Source organism: Rattus norvegicus, chromosome 9 (genome assembly GCF_021556685.1).
Source record: "Rattus norvegicus strain SHRSP/BbbUtx chromosome 9, alternate assembly SHRSP_T2T, whole genome shotgun sequence".
In the NCBI taxonomy this organism is placed as follows: domain Eukaryota; kingdom Metazoa; phylum Chordata; class Mammalia; order Rodentia; family Muridae; genus Rattus; species Rattus norvegicus.
This window is the reverse complement of record NC_141542.1, coordinates 31,104,250-31,131,304: the sequence shown is the minus strand read 5'-3', so window position 1 is coordinate 31,131,304 and position 27,055 is coordinate 31,104,250. Positions and strand designations below refer to the sequence as shown.

The 27,055-nt window shown below is 42.9% G+C and overlaps 1 protein-coding gene across 38 annotated transcripts in view; it reads left to right on the top strand.

Annotated features, from left to right (window-relative positions):
• Supt3h (SPT3 homolog, SAGA and STAGA complex component) overlaps positions 1-27,055 on the top strand; it is a 335,078-nt gene that overhangs the window by 279,048 nt on the left and 28,975 nt on the right. The window contains exon 13 of one of the 38 annotated variants that reach the window (XR_015628923.1): positions 3,847-4,189. The gene's annotated coding sequence lies outside the window, so the exon portion shown is untranslated. 38 annotated transcript variants of the gene reach the window in all.

The following is a 27,055-nucleotide window of genomic DNA, read 5'->3' as shown; positions in this document are numbered from 1 at the left end:
TTAAAAATATGTGAGGCTGATGACATGGCCGATTTAAAGGGGGACTCGGGTGCCCCTGCTTGCTCCTCCGACTAAAAAGCAGAGTGTCTCAGAATCAGAAAAAAAAGCTTCAACCTGCCTGAGCAAGCCAGGAAGCATTTGGAGGGTCATTTACATGTGAACCAAATTTGCCCCACAAAGGCAAATGAGTGACAGTTTTAAAAAGGCTGAGAGAGCAGAAATGCAACTCTGGAAAGCAGCAGGCTGCTCAGGCACCTATGAAAGTCAGCCTTGGGGTTGGGAATTTAGCTCAGCGGTAGAGGGCTTGCCTAGGTTCAGTCCCCAGCTCCGGAAAAAAAAAAAAAAGAAAGTCACCCTTGACAGGAACCCAGAGACCTGAAGCTTCCAAGAATGGTTGTCTTGTTTCTGTTTTGTTTTGTTTTGTTTTGTTTTTTTTAAGACAAGTGTCCCATGTAGCCCCACAGACTCCCTATGTAGCCAAGGATGAGTTTGAACTTCTGATCCTCCTGTCTCCTCCTCCTCAAGTGCTGAGGACCCTCCTCCAGCATCGCCCAGTGCATGCTGTGCTGTGCGGGGAGGAAACCCCAGACCTGAGCACACTCAGCAAGCACTCTGCCACGGGAGCCTCTTCCCCAGCCCCAGGAGTTTAATTCAAAACAAGATCGCCTAGACTCATCTTAAAAGGTTAGATAACTGATGTCATCAAGGAGTTATTTTAACCTGGGGGGCAAGGAGTAGATTTGAGCTGTCCTGTGTTAGAGAATATAATTCAGAAGGTAATAGGAAGAGAGAGTTGCCCAAGATGGCGTGATAAACGCCAAAGAGGTGGCCACTGTGACAGGACCTGGAGTCTCCTTGACCTAGGGATAGTGAAAATGAAGAAGACAAAGTGTGTTCAGGAGTTATTTGTCCTGCAGAATAAATGTTCTCTTCATGAGAGAACATAATGTGTGCCACCATGCAAACTGTTAACATGCTTTCAGGATTAAAGTCGGTGTGCAGCAGCTTGCCGAGAACTCGAGTTTAAAGACAACACAGAGACTAAGGGGTTGGTGCCCTGGAGGCTTGCTTGCTAAGGAGCACAAACAGTGCTTAATGCATAAATGACCTAAACACAAATCTAGACAAGACACTCTAGCTTTCTGTTTGATTTTATGGAGATATTCATTTCTGACCCAAAAGTCAGAGTATTATGCTGGTTTCATGACCAAATTGACTTCCTAATCCACTGCCGAATTTGGTCTCGCATTCCTGGAAGATGACTGTGACCAAGCCAGGGTGCGAGTGCTCTTTCAGCGTAGAAGGGTTTGTACAGCAGCTTCCTCCCCTAATCTGGGATTAGCACTGATAGCTGTGAGAGACTTCTGTCCCTACTCCTGATCCCCAAAAGAGAAAGACACAATGGAACCCTGACTGGGAGTCCAGGTTTTCCAGAACTTGTGGAATGACACATTGGCCAGTCATCCTAGCTCGGTGCTACTGGCTGGAGACGGCTGCAGAGCCCACCATTAGCTACAAGTCACCGCTCAGCGAGCACTTCTAGCCCTAAGAGGCTTCGTCTCAGTTTTAGATTTTTTTTTCTTGCCCTTTCTGCTAAAAGTCCCTCCTTCAGATTTATGAAAGAAAACATTTCTTTCTGTAAAAGGTTTTTGTACACCCGCATCTGGAAGTGTTTATTTCAGTGGCATGTAAGCTATCTGTGGATTTAGTTAGCACCAGACCCCCTTTTGTGTACTTCTGCCTTAAAAATTTTATAAATGATCTTATTGAATTTGTGCCAGTGTGCACATGGCTTGGCTGATTGCTGCATATATCCTTTACCTGCCAGTCACCTTTGATTTATGTTCCTTCTGCTAAGCTTTTGCCTTCCAAAAATGGTGCCACTGAACTGTCCTCTAAATCATCTTATTGGTTAAATTACTCCAAGATGAGTTGGTATGCTTTTGGTTGCCTACAGACAGAAGAATTTATATTTTCTGCCCATACCCACTCCTAGCAAAGCCACTTACAGTGGAGGATTGGACAGGCTATGTCATCGATCTCCTTATTCCAAATGAATACCATCTGAAGCACTGTGCCAAGTTAAGACCAAAGCAAGAGAGAAGGGATCTTTGGCATCCACTGCTGCTGGGAGCCCTTCCTTTGCAAATACGGCTGCATCTTGAGCTGAATCTGATATGAAAGCATCTTTTCACTTCTCAGAAAAAAAAAGGCCCTTCATGTTAAAATAATATACATACATACATACATACATACATACATACTTACATACATACAGCAAGTTTTATCAGAAAGGCTAAGCTTTGAGGGCTTCACACGGCTGCCCTGACCCGCTTGTTCCCTGGAGCAAAGCCAGTGGCTTGAGGTGGCTGAAGGTAGCTGTGGTGGGTTCAAAGTATTCCCATTTCTAAAAAGCCAGTTCTTAAGCACGATAAAATGATGCAGCGCTTTAAGCCCGTTTTCTAAGTCAGTCTGTTGTAGAACATGCCACCTAAGCTGATGTCGCAGACTGCCAGCTGTACCAGTGCATCACTGCCAGTTCACTTACCTAAAAAGTGAGTTTGCTGGTAAGGAAGCCAACTTATATGCACCACCAATGCAATTTTTAAATGTCTTATGTGCTCAAATATCTCACGTCAGAAACTTTGCGTCTCTCTGCTCTTTTTTCCCATTCCATACAGTAGTAGACGGAAATTTTAAACTTCATGATTATGCATAAAATGTAGGGAAGCATTTTAAAATGCTCTGACTCCACAAACCCCAGCATCCTAGTTCACAAATGGTTGCAGGCAAAGAACACAATGAGACTGGTTGGCAGTGGTCCCACCAAGCCTGGAGGTATTTATTCCGAAAGACTCCCTAGACTCATTTAAAGTCCTGGAAATGTATGTGGAGCACCCGTGCTCTGCCCAGGTGAAGCTGTCAGTCAGGCCTGCAGCGTGCCCTTCAGAAAGGCAACACCAGTTGGTTTTTGTCCTTAGAAAACGAGCACCAGAGATGCAAGCCCTAGCTTTCCACTGAGATCCCTAACGTCAATGCAGTGTTCGTGTGTGTGCATGTATTCCTGGGAGGTTAGCCTCAGAAATATCCTAAATAAGCCCAGTTTTTATCAACGCCAAGTCATACGCGTTACTGCTTTACATCCTACTGTCTTTAATGGATTTCCAGTATTTTGAGTCAACTTGCTTGAGTCATAGTTTTATCACTTGTGAAAATTAGCAAATTATAAATAAGTATTAGGAACCTTTGAAAGCATCCAGCACAATCCCAATATATAGAGTGTGCTAGGAAAAAGTACCAATGAGCATTTTCCTTAAAGATCATCGACATCTTAAGAAAATTCAGAAGTATAGATTATAGTAATAGCTTGTCAGTGAAACACTCCTGAGCAGTGTAGAGGGGAGGCCCTAGCCTAACATGAGTAGGAGATGGAGACCCAGGCCCACTGCTTAGCTTTCCTGTGACTGATGAGAAATGTTCCGTTTCCATGTCTTTTTAGCACATAGAATGATGATAACATGGTTAAGGCAGAAACACAGAGTCTCTTGAGATCTGGGAACACTAGACTCCTTCCCTGCTCTGCATGTTTGCCTTTGTGTGGGCAAGCATGTCCATGCTGAGCAAAGTTTCACTTCCGGCCGTGGTGGCATTACTAACCACATGTGGGGAGGGAAGCTTAGAGGCAGAAGGGTATGGTAAAAAGATGAAAAGCTGCAGAAACTGTGGCTTCCAAAAAGTCACTGCCAGAAGCTTTTCCAGGAACAAGAGCTTAGAGGAGTTGGAAACTTTAGGTTGAAAGGAAAAACTGAATGATGGAAATGCATTGTGAACTTGCTTTAATTATAGGTTTCCAACTTGGGGTGCAAAAGGCTCCTTACCTGGAAGCAGCTCCTACTGCCACTGTCACTGAGCCTGGGGCTGCTACTGACGGAGAATCACCGTCCAATCTTAAACTGTACGCCACACTGGGAAAAGGAAACATTTCACACAAGTGAAATCCAACAGAATTGTCCAGTGGTAATACTTACGCTAGTGACTAAGACGACCTTGAGTCAGCTGAGTTAGCTACTGAAGGAGGATCAAGACAGGTTTGGAGACCACTCCAAATTAAGAATGGTGCGGAATCTCTGCCATCTGCTGCTTTCGGTGTTTGACATTCACGGACTTCCCCATCATATGAAACTGAAAGGTATTCTTCCGTTCCCTTGGTGGAAAGAGAAATACTGTACGGTTAGGTGAACAGACTCTCTCAGGCTGTCCTTCCTGACAGTGGACCAGCATTTCTTCTATCCTTGGTTGAAAGAATTTTGCCACCGTCTTAACATGAATTCTGAATGTCAGTACTTCCTGTAAAAGTCAAGCTCTAGGGAAACTTTCCTTTGAAGGCTTGCAGGTCTGCTGACCCTGGGAGTTCTTGGTAATGTTGGCAATACAGATCCCGTCTCTTCTATTTCTCAGATTATGGACCAGTTTTCTCTCATCCAGTCCTAGTCTCCCACCAATTCCTTCCAAGATATTTTATATTTCCCAGTTTTACTGAAACCTGTTCCTCATCAGTCCTGGTAAGATGAAGGAGGGGCACTAATCATTTGGAGCCGCCAGGATAACAAACAACACTTTGCTTCATTTTGCTTACTTTGAGCATTATATAAACATATTTTTATATGTGCAAATGGATGCACAGATTTATAGAACAACAGTGGCAATGGCAGAGTCCAGTTTCAATCTCCCTGGCCTATATGAGTGAGTGTTCTACGACCTCTAAGTCAGTTTACAGAGAACCCCAGGGCCGCCAGAAGGCGGAGTGAATGTTTTGTTATTACTGGCATTGCTTGTCCATCTGTGGGTCTCCTCAGGAGTGGCGGCTGTGTAAAAATGAAATGTTCATAACAACCATATTGAAGGAAATGGACCCAGCCTCTGCTTCTCCTGTCACACTGCAGGCTTAGCTGAAGCTAACTGTCGTGGGCTGACTTGGTACTCAGCCCCTCATTCAGGACTGAGACAGAGCTCCTTGTAGTCTGAACAGAGAGAGGAGGAGCTGGGCCCCAAGACTTCTGGACTAATCTTCAAACTTCCTTGAGATTATGGCAGGAGGTATTGTGAGGAGTACAAACGAAACATCTGATCTCCATGATTTTAACTTAACACAAAACTAATCTTATTTCCACAAATGTTCTTGGAGCATTTTTCGTCTTGGGAGGGAAAGTAGTTTTGGATTAGAATATTGTTCTTTGCAATGTACTTAATGAAATAATGTTTCATTCACATGGCCATTTAATAAGCCATAAGTTTTAAACTGAAAGCTTCCAGTGGGGACTGGAGTTCTGTTTAACTCTCAGTCATTATTAAAGCCACAGTTTTAGGAAGGAAGCTCCGCTGGGCTGTGGCAAGGCCTGACGCGGCACAATCCACTCTAGAAGCAGCCAATTGACAGAACTGAAGAACACAATTAGCAAAACCATGTTAATATTAACAGATCTGTTACAGATCGCATAGACAGCCCTACTTTTCTGATAAAAGTGCCTTTGTTAGTGGTATGCGTACCCCTGTACAGTCTCAGACACATTTTTATGATGCATTTTTATGTATAGCCATCAATTAGGAGAAAAGTCTAGACATCTTGTTTTCAAACTCTTCTTGGAAAATTACCCCACATGCTGCTACAAAATATCTCAGGTCCCTACACACACAAGTTGTCTATGTTCTGAGTGAGGCATTTTTCTCTTTACCCCCATTAAGAAATTCCCACCTTCTAGTTTTTGTTTTTGTTTTTCCATTTGGCAAAAACAAAAAACAGATAGCAGCAGGTTGAAGATGGGACACCACGTTTCTTCACTGGAGGAAAATAAACCTTTTTATGCCAAAGAAAAGCAGCTATCTCCAGAGATGCTGTCCCTTTACCACCTAAAGGGGTAGGAGGGTGAGTTTCACAATCTCAGTCAAGAGGAACACAAGGTAAAGGAGTGTATCCCTGTGTGCTCTGGCTGAGGTGAAAACGGTATTCACCCCCATAGGCAGATAAAGACAAGTAAAGAAGCCTCTTCCCTCAGCCACCCCCAGCAGGAAGACTAGTTCTCAGAGTCTGCCTGTCTTAGGAGGCAGGGTGGGGGGCTGGTTGGCTCTTTCTTCCTGCTGGCCAGGGAATCAGGCTGCCTCAGTGCAGAAGAACCATGAAAACATGAGGAAGAGTACAGTTATTCAGACACAACTGCCACATGGTTCTACATACATGAAGTTTCTAGGACAGACATTCAGAGCATCAGAGAACAGATCATAAGTTATTAGACATGAAGCAGCAAGGAAAAATTACTTTATCCATATAGATTGTTTGGTCAGGGGTAAAGGAGAAGTTATAGAAAATAGTAATCCTGGTCGTGATGATATTTTAAATACAACTATTGAAATGCACACTTAAAATAAAATAGACTGGCAACAGGGCACAGCACACTTGTGATCTCAGCACGAGGGAGGCCACAGCAAGAGGAGGATGAGTTGAAGGCCAATTTGGGATACACAGCAAGACCCTGCCCCCAAATAGAATATAATTCATTATAAATAGTTAAAATGACCATTTTCATGTTTGAAATATTCTACCACATCCTATCCACAGAGAAAAGACTGCTGTGTCCTAGAGGTCTGTTGCTTAGCCTGCCCCTAAGTGAAAGGCAGTGCGGTGTAGCTGGAAGCAGCTTAGGAGTGTGGGGTGCCAAGCTGTATTTTAGTTCCATATTAACATTCTGGCCTCCAGATATACTCAGAATTGGCACAGTATCATTAAGAGTTTATACTGCTCTTCAATCAGTATATCTGTAGGTCTGTGTGTAAAGTATAATATCAAGAGTCTGTGAGCAGCTAGCTGGCCACACTGCCTTTGGAACCACGGATGCTTTTATTGAAAATGAGACTAGAATCCTAGAGGCTAGAGAGCTAGTTGAGCCACTAAGAGTGTTTTTCTCAGAAACTACATGTTTCACAATTGTCTGTAACTCCAGATCCAAGGAATCCAACACGCTCTTCTGCCCTACACAGGTACCAGGCATACACATGGTTCACATACATACATGCAAGCAAACATACACATAAAAATAAATTTTTATAAAAATATAACCCTATTAAACTTTCAAAAATGAAAGTTTTAAATTAGCTTTATTTATATAATAAAAAATCACAAAAGCAAAACCATCGTAGTGACATCAATAGAGCTGAGAAAAGACAAGCTAAATCATAGTATATTCTATGCATTGCCTCAGAGCAATGCAGACTTTTGAACTTGTTACACTGAGTTAAGGTCACAACTTTGCCAGTAATGAAATCCTTTAGAATCATCTGAAAATTATTTATCTTGTTTTCTGGATCTGCCCAAAGAAAGAACAAATTTAACTTTGCAACCAGTCAGATCCCTAGTGTGGGCCTGTTGACTAAAATCAGCTGAAGAGATTTGTTCTGAGGAGCTGGGAAATAGAGGAGAAGAGTTCCAACAGCAGTAGAGTCAGATCAATAGTCAGCCATGGTCTTGAGGCAATGAAATCAGTTTTGAATCACGCTGTCAATCGTTGGTGTTGATAACATTAACAAAAGCTAACCCAACAATGTTAGCAGTCGCTTACAGCACAGACAAACAAGAAGCTTACCACAGTCACCTCTCTGCTTGGCTATTTCACTCACAAAGGAAATAAGCTCGCTCTTTCTTTCTTCCTTCCTTTCTTTCTTTCTTTGCTTAGAAGAAAATGTCTTTTCTAAATAAAATTTTAAAAAATAACCTGAACAAGGAAATTAAAGTTTTTGCCTAACTGTGAAGGAGAAAGCTCATACTATTCTTAAAGCCTGTGTCTGCAGAGAGTAGCTCCTGCCTTTATAAACCAGAGCACACCGTTGCTAGAAAAGCAATGTAGATGAATTATTTGGAGGTGCAGGGAACTTGGTGTTGTTGTTTCTTGATATTTTCTTAAATTCTATGAAATGAGTTAGAGGGTATACATGTTTGAACGGCTTCCCTTTTGTCATCAAAAGTTAATTGGAAAATTAAAACAATGCTTAGTGATTTTGAAATACAAACTATAAGCAGTAAATAATCCTGAACTGGAAGTCTGTAGTAGAATGCCTATGTACACATACACACACACATGAACACACAAACACACACACACACACACACACACACACACACACACACATATATGAAAGCTCTAGAAACCATGGTTGACACAGCATGAGGAACCTTGGGGGAAAGATAGGTGGCTGGGAAGATAGTCTGACAAGAACAAAGCAGGAGCTAACATGGGAGAGTGGGAAGCACCGCTGTAGATTTGGGCTGTGGGAAAGAATGGGGAGGAAGTAAGGCTTCACAGGTAGACAGAACTGACCCATGCCTGTGATTATCCCAGGACAGGGAGTTAGAAGAGGTGTGGGAAGTGGCTGCTCAGCCACAGAATGCAGGCAACAGCCTTCTTCCTAGAGAACACCTGTGGCCTTCAGCACGAACTTCCCATATGCATTCTAAAAGGCTGTACTAATTTCTCTACCAGTGTGAAGGCCCAGATTTCACTGTTTGGTCCAGTGTTACCGTGTTTTGAACTTAAACACGGTACTTACACACTAAAGAGCCAGTCATTTCATAGCCTACTGGTATTTCTGTCATGTAGCCTACTGTGAAACTAAAATGCTCCGCTCTTTTTGCATGAGTCTTAGAGACTCCAGTGCTCAGAAGCCATCCACCTGGTTTGAGGTGGTTTCGGGGCAATGGGTTGATGGAGAGGATCTCTCATTGACCTGCAGCTTTTCAAGTAGGCCAGGCTAGCTGTCCAGCATGCCCCAGGGATCTGTCCCTACCTCCCCATTGTAGAGATCACAAGCACACACCAACATACCTGCCTTTTTTTGTGGTTTCTTGGGATCAAACTCAGATCACCATGTTTGCATGGCAAGCATTTTGTCGGGTGAGCCTTCTCCCCAGCCCATGTCTAGGTTTTAAGTACAAGTCTATGAGTCTCTGCTCATTTGCATTGTGAAAAAGCCAGCATCTGTAACCTACTTATCCCTCAAGTAAGTAAAAAATAAAGAGAATGAATGAACCATCACCATAACTTGTAAAATTGTAGGTAAATTGATCATCTAACCTTGCAGCCATCCCAAGCAGCATGAGATGACATTGTACCATATGTAGACCAGCCCAAGAAAAGACCAAAGTTCAGTTTCAACTATAATTTCTACAAGGAATATATCATGTTTTCATCATACTAAAATTGAAAAAAAATAGATTAAACCATTGAGTGGTTTATATCCATGTGTATGCACATAAGTGTGTGCCTTCTGTAGTGGTTGGACCCATCAATAGTGTATCAGGATCCCGTGTCCCCCACACCCTCCCCATCATTTATTGTTGGCTATTTTCTACATGGTAGCCATGTAAGAGGATATCTCCATGTAGTCTCAGTTTGCATTTCCTAATGGCTAAGGCTCCTGAATATTCTTCAGCCATTTTGTTGGCCATTTGTATATGTTCCTTTGTGAGCTGTCCGATTTGCTTGACCGCTTACTGTCAGATCTTTGTGTAGTGTGGATATCAGTACCTGACAAAGGCTTGTTCCTTGTCTGCTGCATCTTCACTCCAGCTGGTCCCCTTAGTTGTGATGCTTTTTAATCCATGATGTCATTTGTCACCCTTCTCCCCCATCCTGAGCTACGGAGAACTTCTCAGAAACCCTTGCCTGTTTCTTCCTGTTTTCTTCTACTATTTTCAGAGTTTAAGGTCTGGCATTAAGGTGTCTGATCCAGTTTGAGTTGTTTTTTGTTTATTGCTATTTTGTTTTTTGTTTGTTTTGTGAAAAGTGAGAGGTTGGTATCTAGTCCTTCTATCTAATTTTTTAAAAATCAGTTTTAGTATTCAGTTTTCCTGCCCCGTTTACTAAAGAAAAAAATGGTCTTTTTTTTTTCCTTTATACTGTGTGTGATACCTTTGTCAAGATTCAAGTAGCCATTGTTGTGTGGGCTTATTTCTCGGCTCACCGTTCCTTTTCTTTGGCGTGAATGTTTATTGTGCTAGCACCATACTGCTTGTGTCACTATGGCTCTGCAGTAGGACTTCCGTGAGCCTCTGGCACTGCTATTTGCTCAGGGGTACTTTGGCTGTTTGGAGCTTTCTGTGCATTTAGGATTGCTCTGGGTTTGGGCTGTTTGCTTTTCTGTTATATAAAGAATATCATGGGAATTTTAATGGGCTTGCAATAAATCATACATTACTTTTCCTCATGGCTGTAAGTAAGAAGATAAATGTTCAGAAATGAAGGAAAGACTTATCACTTAATGTTATCATTACTGTGCTTCAGAATTGTTAAATAGATAAGAGAGATGACTTTGCCCTTAGGAATACTTCAGCTCTTCCTGAGGACCCAGGCATAGACACAGTCATTATTACACATGATTCTCAGAGGACCCACATCATCTTCCAGCCTCCCCAGGGACCCAGGGGTGTCCTGTTGCTGAGGATACACACACACACACACACACACACACACACACACACACACACACACACTAATTCAATCTCTCTTTTTATTATTTTAAAGAAAGTATCAGATCACAGTAAGGCTGAGCCAAAGGATAGTTCTGTCTACCAAGAATCTTGATGATTTTCTGAAATCTTTACCTCAGCTGTTTTGAAGTCTTGCACATATGATGTATCAAGAGCTGTGTAAACTGACCCTTCCCCAGTCGTGTGCAGAGACCTAGACTCAGAGTTGGCCTGCAGTGAAGACTGTGAGGTGTAAAAGGAAGGTTCCTTTTTCATGGAATGGGTCTAATTTAGGAAGCAGGACTACACAGTTGGCAGTCTCCTTAAATACGTTCCTCATATACCAGTGTGAAATAGCAAGCTGCTGGCAAGCAGACAAGCTCCGTGAATTCATAGGGACTGTTTCTTTTCTGTGTGTAACTGAGATTCAGTGCCCAGTACCTAGTGCTTTCTGGGGGAAAAAAAATGGTCTTTCTAAAAATCTTGCTGTATTTTTGTACTGGTTGAAAATAAGCCCTTTGCACATATGGAAAATTATTAAGATTCCCTTCTTCACAAAGTCTCTGAAATGGATTTTGGCAAAGACATTTGTTTTCTTGCTGCTCTGTCAAATCTGCCTTGTTTTAGACCACCGGCCTCCACCCAGTTTCTTCATAGCCACAACATCTAACTTTCTTTCTGTTTAATACCTTTGTTGAGAAAATATAAATAAATATACATTACTTTTTAAAACAAATCATGGGTTTTCCAAACCAGTGACATCAACATTTTACAAACAACAGTCACCATCTTGTGTGTGTGATCATCTTGAAAGATGTCACCTCCCAAATATATAATGCCAATACAGCAAAAGGTCAGCAGCTTAGGATAAAGTGATATGACTGTTAGCTTTTGTCATCTCTGATCATTAGCAGTGGTAGTCTAGTCTATAAAACCGATAGCTCACTAATTGTAGAAGAATCACAGTAACTGTTGCACGCTCTTGTGGTTGGTTGTTATTAGCCTTATTGTATAATATTGTATTATGTTGATTTCATCTGTAGTAAGACACTGTAGAACTTAGTCTGTTAACACAGAGTGGTTGTTTGTTGTCTCGTGATTTCTAGGAGCCGAGAACTTGGGACCATCTTGGCTGGGCAGTTCTGGCATAGAGTCCACCATATGTGTAGCCATGTATTCCTTAAGGTGGACAATTCCCCCTAAGGTGACTTAGTTACATGGCTGACAAGTTAGTTCTGGGCCTTGTCTACTGGCCTCAGTTCTGCACAGGAACTGATGAAGTGCTCCCATTGGGTGGAAGCTAGCTTAGTCCAAAAGAAGCAATCCAGGAAAGTAAAATGGGATGGACAGTGACTACCCAAGACAGGAGTGACAGGGGATGCTCCATAGTGACGAGCTGGGAGCCCACAGGAAAGCCTGACAAAGGCACACAATGAGTGAGGGGTTAGAAGATGAGCTGTACCTGGCTCGACACACGCCATCGAGGGGTGGCTTTTCACTGCTGGGTGCTGAGGTCAGAACCAGGGTTCCTGGGCATGGAGATTGTGCAAAGGGAACCATAAGGTTGGCATTTATCTTCATTGATAGTATTTCATGATTTTGCTTTAAATGATGTCCCATTTCATACCAGAGCAGCCCCAGAAAACACTGCCTCCAGCTTCATCCATTCTCCATGGCTACAGGTGCTGGGTATCAGGCTTTAGCGTTATATTAACCGGTCATTTTACAGAGATTTCTGTGTAACAAGGAACCACAGCCATAGAGTCCTGAGCATAGCTTACTCTTTGTTCATGCCCATGTTAAGTGAACATTTTTGTAACATTGAATTTCTATAGGATGACTAATGTACTGTAGGGCAATTCAGACTTTTTTTCTTTTAATCCACTTTGACAAATAAACCTGAGACTGCTTAAAGAGTGGAGGCTAAACCCAGCCCTTCCCAAAGCTACCAAGTGTATGTGCTCACCATAGAGAGGAGGCCTGCATTCTCTGTCTATCCAAGCTTGCTCCCTAGCCTGCTTACCCTCAGCAGGATCTTCAGTAAGACCTTGGCGTGAATCATCACAGCTCAGCTCTGCAATCCTGACTCCAGGCAGTCTGCCTTCTCTGAGCCTCAGGCTTAGCCAGTCTCTGACCTTCAGGCTACTGGCATTTTAAATCATGGACTCACTAGTGAAATTAGCACTGTGTGAAATAGGTGCAAAAGGGGCTCTGGCCCTGTGACCTGAAGAGATATGTGCAGTACATGACATGTCCCACGATGTCCTCCTGCCCTCATTTGTAGCCCACACAGCGACCGCAGCCATCTCTCTAGCTACTCTGCGAAACTAATCTGTTCTAATGTGTTCTAATCTCTTGTTTAAATATAGGAACTGTAAATGCCTTTTCCCACTTTTTTATCTGAGAGGAATTTCACACATACATGCATGCACACTCACACACAGTGATAAAACATGAGAAAAGCAAAGTAGGACAGAGATGCTATCGCATTCTACCTTGAAGTAGGTGGAAGGCCTGGTTTGCTGTCTGCGTCATGGAGTCTCGATGCTTGTTGGAGAACTGTTTGTAGTTAGAGCTTGGGTTGTACGATCTGAAAGGTCCTTTCCGCTGTAGTTTACATCTGGAATGGCCCCTAGGGGTTCCTGCACAGAAACCTCAGTCTCAGTGGCACTCTTGGGCGGCAGTGGACCCTCTGGTCTCATGTCACTGGAAGCCGGTGCTTCAAGAGGACTGTGGCCTCTTCTCTTTTTGTGTCCCAGTGTGAAGACGGCTACAGACTTGTTGGCCATTCATGCTCCACTCTGATGTGCTGTCCTGCCACAGCCAAAAGCAGTGGATGACAACAGTGCCTTGCATTACCAATCATCTTACTTAAATTCTCGAATGCTGTTGTCCTTGGGCAACTTACCCCTGACCCTCGCTTTCCTTTTGTATAAAGTATTGGCAAATATAGAGCCTTTCTATGCAGCTGTCTGGATTGGATGAGTTAGATTTTGTGAAGCTCTTTGTAATATATAAGGTGGTATTATTATGATATTTATTATATTATGTTATATAAGTTACGATGGAGAGGATGAAGGTAAAACTTTGTAGAAGAAGCTGAGAGTCAGAAAAGCTATTTCTCTCAGGACAAACAGTGGTAGAACTGGAGCTTGAGCTCCCAGCTAAGGAGTCACTAAAATGCATCGTTTGCACGGTGTCTAGAAGCTGTGTCAGCTGCCTTTAGAATAACGACTGTGAAAGCGCCTAAGCAGCAGGACTCAGTCACGGGTGCTAGCACTCCTATACGGGTGTTCTAGAAAAGGGAAGGAGCGCGGAGTCCCTGGGCATCCATGGGCCTGTGGTAATCAGCTTCCTCAGAACTAATTAAGTCCACCAGAACAGCTCATAGAGGAGAGGAACAAAACTGTTCCCACTTTCCCCGGGAGACCGGCCGTAGTCAGCTCGCCCGTTCTGCATCACCTTGCTAGCACATTCCCACTCACTTGGATAAAGATGATGAATGTGTCTTAGGTTGGATGGCACCTGTGAGAGCCATAAAACAATGGTTTGGTTTTGGAATAATCTTATTCCCTGGTCATAGTTCTGCCTTGAGTGAATGAGTAAGGAATGAGCTCGCACTCCCAAGTGTGCTGCTGCCTCTGCTCAAAACACTTGAAACTCATCCTCAATTAACATTGAACTTGCAGCACATTCTTGGAAAAGACTGGTGACAAACAGCTTCATTACTTCTTTGTCATATCATACAGGACAAGCTGAACCTATAACTGACTGAAATATGAAATGGAAAAATTACAGAATGGAGTTCTTTGTTGAACCTTCCATCCAGTGATAGAGTTCTGTGAATCTGAGAGAAAACACTTGAGAAGTATTCAGAGAAATGTTTGCTTGCTGGTAGTAGGTCGCTAGCATTCTGGCTATCATTGGCATGCTTCCACAGGGCCAACATCATTAACAGTGTTTATCTTCATGCCTGTTAGCTTTACCTAATGGAAAAGTGAAATAAAAATTCCTATAAGAACTGTTTAAAACAAAATATTGTTCAATTTTTATACTTTATATTATTTTTAAATGTTATGAAAATGTATTATTTTATTGCCCTGTAAAGCCACATATGCTTATTAATCTGGTTTTCTTTGTCTATTTATAAGGATGTTTTATCAAAATTGATATTTTAAATATCATAAAGATGTAATGCTTTGCTAAATTAGACTATAAATGATTAATTTGGAAAGCAAATGCATTTTAATTATTTTTCTAGAGTGCCTCTGTATGTTATAAATTGGCAACCATTAGAAATCAAGTCACCTACATGAGTAGTGTCTTTGGGCACTCAGGCCTCTGCTATAAAGGAACAATTGAGCCAACATTTGCCTAAATGTGTGTCCCAACATGGGGTCTGCACTCCTCCTTTTACATCTCACCTACACTTTGTACTCACTCAAAAGAGTTCTCTGATTTTTTCCTATGTGGATAAATTGATTTGTGCTTTTAAAATATGAGTAGAGAAAAACAGTTTATCCAGGAAAATGGAGCTGAACCTCTGAAAGAGCTTTTATTAAGGAGAATGAAATTAATATGTTAACTGCTAATACCTGCTCAGGGTTTGACTTACAAAGTCATGCGGTGTACTGAAAAATACAGAAGTCAAGAGGCCTGGACTCTGGTCCTTGTCTCTGCCACAAGTCTTTCTAAAGGACCTCGGACTGGTCCCATGACCTCTGTGGACGTCTGCCTGCTCAAGTGTACAAGGAAGCTTGACAGCTTGATTGATGAGCCCTTGTGGCTGGAGAACCGGCTCCTCATTCAGAGCCGGTTTCAGCACTGTCTGACTGGCTGCATCTCTCTAGATGTGTAAACCACACACGCATTAATTGTGTGCTCACCTAATGAATACTATGGCCTCGCGTGGGATGATTTCACCTTCAGTTCTCACAATGCTACAGGCTGAAAAGTCCATGGTCAAGGTGCTAAGTCAGTGAACTGCAGTTGACCCAACCGTTTCTCACTGTGTCTGCAGTGGCCAGTTCTCTCTCTGGGTGTATGGAGGGCTTCCTCTTTTTAGGCCACCATGCCTGTCAGGTTAGGACCCTTAAGCTTCATGTCCAAATATAGTGACATTAAGGGTGACCTTAGTTACCTTAGGTACTTTCCTCCACAACTGTCTCTTCCTCCCAGCATCTTCCTTTTGGGGTTAGACAGAAGTAGCAACTAAATTTCATGAACTGTAAAACCCAAAGCAATAAATACAGTATCAACAAACTGATTTTTAAAATAAGAACTAGAAATAGCATTCTTATCCTATTTCTGCATCCCCTTCTTTCCCAGCCGCTGGTAACCTCTCTTCTCCTTTCTCCATGAATTTGCCTATTGTCAGCATCTGCCCACGTGGGATTATATGAGACACGGCATTCTTATCTGACCCTTCCAGCCAGCATAGTGTTGTCAGGAGCCATCTGTTACCGGAGTGTGTTGAGACTTTATTCTCTTCTAAAGCTGAGTAGTAAATATCCCATTGTACCTATATACTGCATTTTACTATCCCTCCATCCACTGAAGGATGTATGGGTCATTTCTACCACTTGGCTAATGTAAATACTGCTATTACAAATACTTTCTTTAATTTCTTAACACTGTGTGTGTGTGTGTGTGTGTGTGTGTGTGTGTGTGTGTGTGTGTGTGAGATGTGTACATTAGGAGGTGTGATGGTTTGCATATGCTTGGTCCAGGGAGTGGCACTATTAGGTGTGGCCTTGTTGGAGGAAGTGTGTCTCTGTGGGGGTGGGCTTGGAGACCCTCCTCCTAGCTGCCTGAGGATGCTCAGTCTGTTCCTGGCTTCCTTTGGGTGAAGATGTAGAACTCTCAGTTCCTCCTGCACCATGCCTGCCGGGATGCTGCCATGCTCCCGCCTTGATGATAATGGACTGAACCTCTGATCCTGTAAGCCAGCCCCAATTAAATGTTGTCCTTACATTGGTCATGGTGTCTGTTCACAGCAATAAGACCCTAACTAAGACAGGAGGTCAAATGACAACTTGAAAAAGTCAATTCAGTCCTTCCACCATGCAGCTTTTAGAAATCAAACTAAAGTCATCAGCCTTGACAACAGACCCTTTACCTGCTCAAGCATCTTCTAGCCCACAATGTATTTATGTGTTCATGTATATGTCGGCGTGAGCACATGCACACACCTGTACACTCAGAGACTAGCAGAGGATGGTCGATCCCTTGAAACTGGAGTTTCAGGCATTTGTAAAGTGCGTTACATGGGTGCCAGGATCCAAATGTCAGTCCTCACAATTTGCAACCAATTTTCTTAACCACTGAGTCACTCATCTCTCCATCCCTACACTCTGTAGGTTTCTACTTTCAATTCCTTAGGGTTTGTGCCTAAAAGTAGACTTGCTGGTCACATGTTATTCTGTGTTAAGTGTTTTCAATGGTAGCTGTGCATCAAGAGTTCTATGGCCTCATCAAGTAGATGGCTTAAAGCAGCAGGGAATTCATATGTGTAGCAGGGTCTTTACAATGATCTTCTGTATACCAAACTCTCTGTTATTAGAGTCTGCAGTCTTCAAAGGGAGCCCAAATAAAATGTCTGCAAGGAAACTCTGCCCTCCGGTTAATGGTAGGGGTGGGATACACACTAACAAGTAGTACCTTATCTCTAACAGCTCTGCTCCTCTAAGGCTGGGAGCACATGGGTCTTCACATGTGAGCATTACACGGGGATGAGTTTAACTCACAAGGGCTTTCACGCTGAAATGCAAGCTCATCACAGTGCTCGAAGCTCTGCTGCTTAGATTATACATTCAGAAAAATGCACACACACATACACGTGTACATACACATACATGTTTCGTAAATGAAAGTGTCGAATCTTCACTTAAGAATGTTCACTGCCGTGCTATTACAATAGTCAATGACTAATCTGGAAAGTCTCCATTCCAATAAACAGGAAACATGGTATGACCATGCACTGGGACATGGTATAAAACATGCACTTATGTAGTTATTAATATTTTCAAAAATGTATACTCTCTGGTGATCAGCATGTTACAATGAATAAGTGACTTTAACACAGCAAAATCTGATCTAAACACTATCCATAGGCATAAACCAGAAGGAACTGCTAGCATGCTTGGTTTTTTCTAGTTTTATTAAGGAATAAACTTTACCATTATGTGCATTTCAGAGTTGCACAGTTTCAGAGAGATCAGTATTTACATTTATACTTTACTACTGTTACTTGGTAACTGAATTTTGTTTTCTCTAAAGTGAAATTACCTTGCGATGCAATGTTCAAATCTTGAGCTGCCACTCCTGGGGAAATCTCCTTAGTCAGGACTGAAACTCTTGCTTTGGCCTGCGTTCCCGCTGGGTGGAAGTTGTGTGTGGCAGTGCAGGCAGCAATGTTCTATCAACAGAAACTCAGGTATTTCTTTGCACAGTGTTAGCCAGATAAAGTTAATTCGCTAAGAAGAGCACAGTGAGCAGTAAGAGGGTGACAGGCTGTGGACACCAGGGTGCCACAGAGCACCTCCTGCTGCACTTTGCTGTCTACCTTTGTTGTATAAATTAGAAGGTGAGATGGAGAAGAGCCATCTCCCACCTCTGCTTTCCCATGTACTGGAGAAAACCAGAGGCCCTGCCATATGATGGACAGCTTGTTAGAGATTGGTGGGTAATGGTGCACATAAGGGTCTCCTGCAGTGGTTAGGAGGGAGCTATTTCTTCCCTGGATCGCAGCAGTGTGCTCGCAAGGGGAAAGAGGTCTTCTCCATTTATCATTTATGGGTATGATAACTGTTTTAGAATTCTCTGCATTTATACAGAGGATGGATGGATGGATGGATGGATGGATGGATGGATGGATGGATGGATGGACAAACACACAAGTTTTCTGAACATAATAACAGTATTTGCCCACAAGCCACTCCTGCTAATCCCAGAATAATTTGCCAGTTTCTCAAAGCAAGTACAATAGAAAGTGTGCCTGGGTCCACTGGCTTCTTAGTACTGGGTTCTAGCTCAGACACTGCTTACTGCTTAGAATTCTCCATGCAGCAGAGTCACCACTTTGAGCCATATCCATGGATATCTTCTTAGAGTCCCAAGGCATGATCTCTGGGCACTGGAAGAGTTGCCTCTGAGAAAAATTACTAGCAAAGATAGCTTTTTTGGTAGCACCACTCCCTTGTGGGGTGACAGGTTGTTTGCCTTTCTGAGGGCCATGATTGAAGGTACAGGACACAGAAGCCTCCTGCAGTGTTGAGAATGCTTCCTCAGAGTCTCCCAGTGAGAACTGGTGCTCAGAGAGTCTGCCAGGAAAGCAGTGTTCATGCTGTACCTGTGGGCAGAATGACCCCGCAGCACTCCCCTGCTGTGAGGCACACAGAATGGGCTGTGTGAGCACTGGCAATGTTTACCTTCTTTTATTCAGAGCAATACAAGTGACAAACAAGAGTCAAGGGGTCCTGAGGAAATGGTTAGTTCAATAGCACAGGGTCCAAAGAGTGCAATGGAGGGTCTGATCTTGGCTCCAGCTGAGAACAGGCATTGGGAATTGATGAGCAACCTCCTATTGGGGCTGAGAATGCAAGAAGGATGTGCTGCGCTGAGTTCAACAACAGATACTCCAAAGGAGGAGCTGGGCAGCAGTCAGTGATGGGAGCACCAGTGCACACAGTGGCTGCAGGAGCCCCAGGAGCAGATCCCTGGCTGGGCCACAGAACAGTGTGGGTGGTCCTCCTGCCCAGGACTTAGACCCAGGGCAGAGCCAAGCAGAAGAGGACATATGTCCACCTTGTCACCTAGCAAAGCACTGTGTGACACAGCTCCATCCAGGCTGGCCAGTGGTGACATCATCCTTAAAACACTAAATGGAAGGCTCCATCCTTAGAGATTTTTTTAAGCTATAATTATTGGGGCAAGGAAAAGTTTTTTGAACTTGGTTTTTAAATCTTACTTTACATTTTCCTGGGGTTTAGTTCTGTTTGCTTCCAGCATGGCCTAAATACCTACTTCAAAGCAAACATTCTAACAAGAACTTGTTAAAAGGAAGAGAAACCAGTCCCTGTGGCTTCTTGTACACCAGCTATGGAGGCCTCACAGAACCACGTTTGTGAGCTGAGTGTAAATGAATCCGAAACCTACAAATTAGATTTCCCTTGAAATACACATGGGCTTAAAACCTTAACGGGAAAAGAACTTGGCAAATCAAGTCTGACCATATTCAGCAAAACCTCACTAATTTGCACTAATGACCAAGAGACCCATTGAGAATTAGCTGGATTTTTGTGAGTGTGTTAGCATGGGAAAAAAATACCAAAACGGGAGTGTGGAAGTGAGGGTAGCGAGGGTAGAGAGGAAGAGGGAGGAGGAAAATCAAAGTTCTAGCATGAAACGAGCATACTTTATGGTACAGTGAAGAATGCATTTGAACGGTTACTGGAATGAAACCCAATAGCTTAATGAGCGCCTTGCCGCGGTGCCTGCTGCTGCCGAGGCGGCCATGCCATAGGCCTCCTGAGCCAGCAGCTAATGTGCACTTGGGCAAAGAGGCCTTTGCCTGATTGAAAGCTGGGGGGCTGTGGTTTGCGCAGGGGTATAAACCAGTGAGATTCTACCGTGTGTCATGCACATTTGTTATGGACGCTGTGATTGCAAATCAGAATCGGGAGTTAGATTGCTTATTACGGCTTTTAAAAAAGGCAAAAATGTACTACACATAGCAAAAGATGTTGGAATTCTCACTAGCTTCCTCTTCTGCAGATATAGAGAATTCTACTTAGTGTAGTGAATAGAAGATGTTCACTTTTACATTTTCAGAATCGAAGGCTAGACAATTTGGTACCTTCTATTGTGACATGAATTTTATTAAAAATAAAAGCAGCATCTTTATATAAGCAAATGTTTGAAATGCTGTTGACTTAGTTCATTATTCCAGGCCCAAATTTCATAATGATAATGGCTCTTTTTCTGTGGCTACTTTTGAGAAACAAATGCTATTTTAATTGTAGTTATGCGTCTCTGGGGTTTAAGTGGGATATGTGCATGTAGTGTGGTGCCCACACAAACCAGAAGAGGGCATTGATCCCCAGGAGCTGGAGTTACCGGTGGTTTGTGTGCCATTTAGAATGAGTGCTTGGAACGGACCTCAGATCCTCTGCAAGAGCGCTGTGTGCTCTTAACCACTAAGCCATCTCTCCAGTTCCTAAGATACCATTTAACTGGATGTGATTACAGGAGGTGCCTCCCACAACCGAGCATGTACCTTAGCTTTAAGACGAGGATTTCATGTACTGTGGGCCTCAGACATACTATGTATGTCTCAAAAATGCCCCTTCCCTCTGAGAAGAAGCTTCTGACAATGATTTGTATTTATGCTGATTTGAATTGCTCCCTCAGATCTGCCTTTCAGAAAGCTACCTTTCTACCAGCTGAAGAATCATTTAGAACTACTCCTCAGCCACTGGAGAATAATAAATGTGTTCTGTAGGTTTCTCAGGATATAATTTTATGCAAATAATTTTAGGTCTTGTACTAACCCCCAACCAGAAAAAGAATCATGACACCAAGTGGCACAGAAAAGGCCAAAGTCCAGTAAACACGTGGTAAAGCTCTCAACTCTCACCAGTTTTCATCTTTCCTTTCCTTCCCACAATTAAACAGTGGCTGCAGTTCATGCAGACCTTCTGAGGCATCCCTCCTTCAAGCCAAGAACTGAGGAAGTAATGAAACCAACGGGCTTGTTTATTAGCACACGTGTGTGTGTGTGTGTGTGTGTGTGTGTGTGTGTGTGTGTGTGTGTGCGCGTGCGCACAAATACACACACACATACCCCACATAGGAGCCACATAAAAGTTACTCATTCATACCAAAACTGTGGAAAAATCTTTTGCAGCAGAACACCTTAGAAGGCTAGAGAACAGTCTGCATGATCTGTATGATAGGTGATCTTGCCCCGCACAGCCACTCTTAACTTATCACCATTCCCCTGCCTCCTATTCATTCTTCTGCAGCCATGCTGTCCTTTGTTCGGTGCCTCAAACCTTCCACTGAAGCTTCCCCAAGGATCTTCCCCCTGCCGCTCTCTCGTGGTTGCTCTTTCAGTGTGGTTTGCTTCCTGTTCATTGTTCATCTCTCTCATCAGATGTCCTCTTTCTGGACGGGCCGTGCTGACCCTTCCTTGGAATAGCTACGGCTCTACTCTTGTGTGTTGAGTTGTCTGTCATCTGCTGTGAAACATGCATTGGCTTTGATGTGCTCACGTGTCCTCCCACAATAGTAAGCAATAAATAATATCTATGAAATAAAGATTTAGTGAACAGTGAAGGAAAGAAATAACATGAATATATGCAGATATCCTGCAAGGTTGGGTTGCCTCTGTGCCTTAGTAACTTCACTTCATTTTCTCCATAACTAATAGTCTTTTCATTTCTTTCTTGAAAGGAGTTTTTATAAATACTTTCAAGTAGAGTATTCTCTCTCTCTCTCTCTCTCTCTCTCTCTCTCTCTCTCTCTCTCTTTCTCTCTTCTCCCTCCCTCCCTCCCTTTCTTGCCTCGGAATTCAGATGTTCATTTAAAGTATAAGCCTTGAAAGGTATAATCTGTGCATAATTACAACTTTCTCAGCATTTTGATATTAAATATTTGGTCACATCCAAGGTATTTCTATTGTATTTCTTCATCAAGGCTTTAATGAACTTTGAACTACTAATATAGTAATATATATAAAAGACAATGATGGCCTAGAAGAAAGACACAGTATGGAATTGTATTATTTCTTTATAATGTGCAGTGGCTGTAGTAATCTTTATGGGTGAAATGAGACCATACAGAGGCCCTGTCATTGGAGGGGGGAAATTTACTTGCATACAGAAATTCCTCACTCCTGTTAGATAGGTGCAAATGGTGAGATAAAGAAAAAAGTACTGTACAGTCCTAAATTAGAGAAGGCTTTGCAAAAAGGAGGTTGCCTTGGTTGAATTTAAAGGCCAGAAGAGGTTAGCCCAGACAGGAGGGGCTTGATAAAAAGGAAGCATGCACAGATATCAAGTGCCAAGGAGCTATGAACAGAGCAAGAAGACCAGGAAATCCTCCAGCATTGGGACTTACTAAAGCGTGAGTGTACAGTGAGGGAGGCTGGTGGAAAGGGGGTGTAGTTAACTTCAGATATACAACCTGTTCTCCAAATAAGAGCTTACATACTGCCCTAAGATCAGATCAAAGCAAAACTACGTTAGAGTTAGAACAGAAAACTCAGACTTCCCAGTATGGCTTCTCCTCAATGTTCTTTGTTCCCTTTGGCTCAACAGCTAGAACATTGCCACATCCAGGGCTTTTCTCAGCTGACCTTGTAAAAACACAGCCTAGAGTCACTTAGGAAAAGGGGATCTCAATTGAGAAATTGCCTCTATCAGATTGGACTATAGGCAAATCTATGAGCACTTTGTTGATTAATGATTGCTACAGGAGGACCCAGGCCACAGGGATGGTGCCAGCCCTTGGCAGGTGGCTTGTATAAGCATGACCTCTGTGGCAGAGTCTACCTTGAGTTCCTGCTCTGGTCTTCTTCATAGTAGGCTGTGATCATTAGGTGTAAGCTAAATAAACCTTCTCCTCAAATTGCTTTTGGTCATGGTGCTTATCATATCGGTAAAAAGCAGTAAACTAGACCAATCCCTTCCCTCAGAGATTAGAAACCTAAGTTTGAAGGCTTGGTGTAGTCATGAATTAATGGTAAAACCCAAACTAGAACTCTGTCCCTTGATTTCCAATCTAGTGGCTTTTAGAAGTATGACACTGGAGAAAGAAAAAGAGAAATTTCTTCTTTCACAAATATAGTATATAAAAGAAAATACTAAAAAAAATATTCTCTGCTCTCTATAGACTCATCAATCTTATTAGTGGAGGTTTTCTTTAGCATACTCTTCTCTTCTTAGTTCATCCTGTGCCCTGGACCTTCTCATGCTACTGCTGTGTTATCCCTCAGCCTGAAGCTTAGAGAACTCAGTACGGAGAGCTCTCTGCTAAGACCTCTTGTTAATGGAATCCATTCCCATTAAGGCTTGATGGTGCCTGGGTGACTGACCTGTTAAACAGTGTGTCATGGCTGGATCCTGTTCTAATGGCAAAAGCAGCAGAATTGCAGTGTGGAGACCTGGTTATGCTCCCAGCCCAGCCATTAAGTAGCTGAATAACATTTGGAAAAGTCACTCAGGCTCAGCTGTACAATGAGAAAGTTAAACTAAATTATCCCTCAGGCCCACTCTGGCTCCTACAGTCTGTAATTCCAATCACAGCGTACGTTGTGCTTTATCTGTGAGCACTGTAGCATTTAATAGGCTGCTATAAGCTCTCATTTTTGGTGGTCCTCGTGACTGAGGAGAGTTGGGTACACAAAGCAGTTGACTATGGATACCTCCAAAGAGATGCGGGAGTGGGCGTTTTCTCCCCAGGGTAGAGGGAACGTGCTCATGGGATGTGTTGTTTGTCCATGAGCAGCCCCAGTATGGGAATCTGAATGACTTCTCTGATGTTCTTGAAGTTATGTCCCCCATCATCAGTGGACAGCACAGCACAGCTGTGGAGGGCCCATGAAGGACTTAGGTGACCACTGTGAACAGCTCTACATGTACCAGTGTGCACTCTTGTAGTATCCCCAGGGCTTCCCCAGCCTTCACAGATTCCCAATTGGCCTTTCATTTTCCCATCTCTCACTCCAGCAAAAGCCCTTCCTCAGTGTGTCAAACAGCCCTGGAAATCAAGCCCTACCGCTTTAAGAATAAGTGTGATACAACAAACAATGACATTATTATATCGTGAGGACACGAAACAGGAGTTAAGTTATAAAGCAGAGCGTTCCTATTTACACAGGCATGTTTTAATAACCAGCAAAATTTTGGACGAGAACTAGAAAAATAGTTAGAAGATAAATGGACTTATGTTTCAGTGTTATGATTTTTCACATACACTACAGCTCATTTTTACCTTTTTTAATCCTTGAATTTCGGGTAGGACCCTGGGAGAGTTGTTGGCATCCTTTGGTCAACACGTTTGTCAGGGTATTTTGTTTTTCAATGTCCTTCTAGGGTTCTGTTAAGCGGTAACCTCATTAGCAACACAGTCCGCATGGTTCAGTATGAAGCTTTACCACAAAGACGGTCTGTATTCCAGTTGCCAGGACTTAACACTTTTGTGACAGCGGAGCAAAAGAAAGCTCCTCAGAAGGAGAGGCTGGGATGCTGTTTACTCTAAATAGTGGCCTTCCATCTGAAGGTTTACAGAGGCTGAAGAATTGTTGAATTTGGAGATTTGGAAATGAAAATCTCCAGCAAGCTCTAAAAATGTTTCCACCTGAAAAATAAACTCTGTTTGCTTCCTCGAGAATTCGCCTTGCAGAGCTCCGGAGCAGCCGTCCTTCCTTCATAAATACCCTTCAGGAAGAGGCTCGGAATCACCCTCTCAGGAAAGGAACAAAGCATCCTAGCCCAGGCTGGCACGCTGAGAGCAGATCACTTGCTCTGGCTGGGATGGACTCTTGTTCCTCTTTAGATCAATCTGCCTTTCAGCTGCATTGGCTTAGAATCATGAAAGTCTTAGAGGTTCAATCCAAATTCACCGTGGCAGTGTCCAGAAGTGCTGGGAACTCACAAATTGAAATCCCGTTCAACTCCACATTATTTTCCCCTTTTACCTTTAGCTTCATGTTATCAAGCTAATAAAAATAATGATAATATTACAGATTTTCTCTCCTTGGGGACCCTTATCATGGTCTATCCAAGCAGAACATATCGCAGCCACTGTCACTGTGTAGAGAGGGGTTTATATATAGCAATATATAAAGCAAAGATATCAATCATTAAGTCTCAAACAGAAATAGAAGCAGGCTCTGTTGACACAGTTAATGAAGATTCACCTTGGTGCTTTCATATGTGACCGGGTGACTGTCACTCCATCATGACAATAGACAGAATATAAAACTCTACTTTTCATTCCAGTTGTGGATCAGCATATGGATGGACTAACTCACAGATTGGTTCAGGACATGAGCTGGAACCGTATAAAAAGGCTGTGGGGGGGGGGGTATGTGTGTGTATATTTGTGAGGTTTGTGTATGTATGAGTATATGTGTGTATATGTGTATGTATGTGGTGTGTATATATGTGTGTGGTGAGTATATGTATATGTGGTGTGCATATGTGTGCGTGTGGTGTATATATGTGGTGTGTATATGTATATGGTATGTGTATGTGTGTGTGGTGTGTATATGTGTGTGTGGTATGTATATGTGTGTGTGGTATGTATGTGTGTGCATATGTGTGTATGTGATGTGTATATGTGTGTGTGTGCATATGTGTGTATGTGGTGTGTATATGTGTGTGTGGTATGTATGTGTGTGTGTGGTGTGGTGTGTGTGGATTGACCTATTTTATACTTGTCCATCGACTAGCATTTATTCTCCGGCTTACCTTTGTTTCCAGCGCGTAACTTAAGTTCAGATAAAAAGTGATTATCAAAACAAAGAAAATCGAAAGACCCAGAAGCTTCTCTGTATATCCTTCTTTCCTGATATGTGGTAAAGTCAGTAATAACTGGTGTCTGCCTTAGGGGTCGTTGTGAAGGATGTGGGGTAGAATAACTGTCCCCTGCCCTTGGGGGGCTTACTGAAATGAACTGACAGTATGTGGACAGACGGACACAGACGGCTGTGCTGGTGTACATAAGCATGACCATCACAATGGAGACTTTTAAGAAGGGATGGGTGTTTGAAGCTGAAACCTCTTCTTTGAAGGAGAGGTTCACGTGGAGTAAGAAAGGGTAAGAGAGGATAAGGAGGGTAAGCATGAGGAAAGTACAAAATGCATGTTATGGAATCATTTAAAAATATCTTTAAAAATACCTTCTGGTGGAGAGATGGCTCTGTGCTTAGGAGCAGCTGCCGCTCTGGCCTAGGACCCCGGTTCAGTTCCCAACATACACATGACCATTCACAACCTTCAGTCCCAGAAGTCTGACGCCCTCTTGTGGCCTCTACAGGGGCCAGGCACACTCATGATGTACAAACATACGTGTATTAGAAGGTGGGGGTGGGATGGGCTTCAGCGGGAAAGAAGCTGGAGGAGAATGGGACGTGGCTATAGTCATTTTCAGAAGAACAATGAGGATGGCAAATGATTTTTAGGAGAAATTAATAATCTCACAGAAGAGATGGACTCCAGAGGAAAAAGTTCTGAGTGATGGTTACAGCAAGCTATGGGATGAAGACAGTAGGCCCTTGCTGTGAGCCAAGTCTCTGTGCGGGTACAGAAAGCTTTATCTCTCCTCTCTGGTGCTTTGAGGAGAATTCTGAGGAGGAAGTTTAAGATGATGCATGCTTTCTAGAAGACATATAATGGATATAATGGAACATCAGCACAAGTCCCTTCATCATCAACAGTGAAGGCTAAAATGATTTAATTTTAAGGCTTTTCATAGGGCCTTCTGCTTCTGGATCCCTTCATTCAGAGTGTCATACTTTGGGCTTTGGTTTTAATG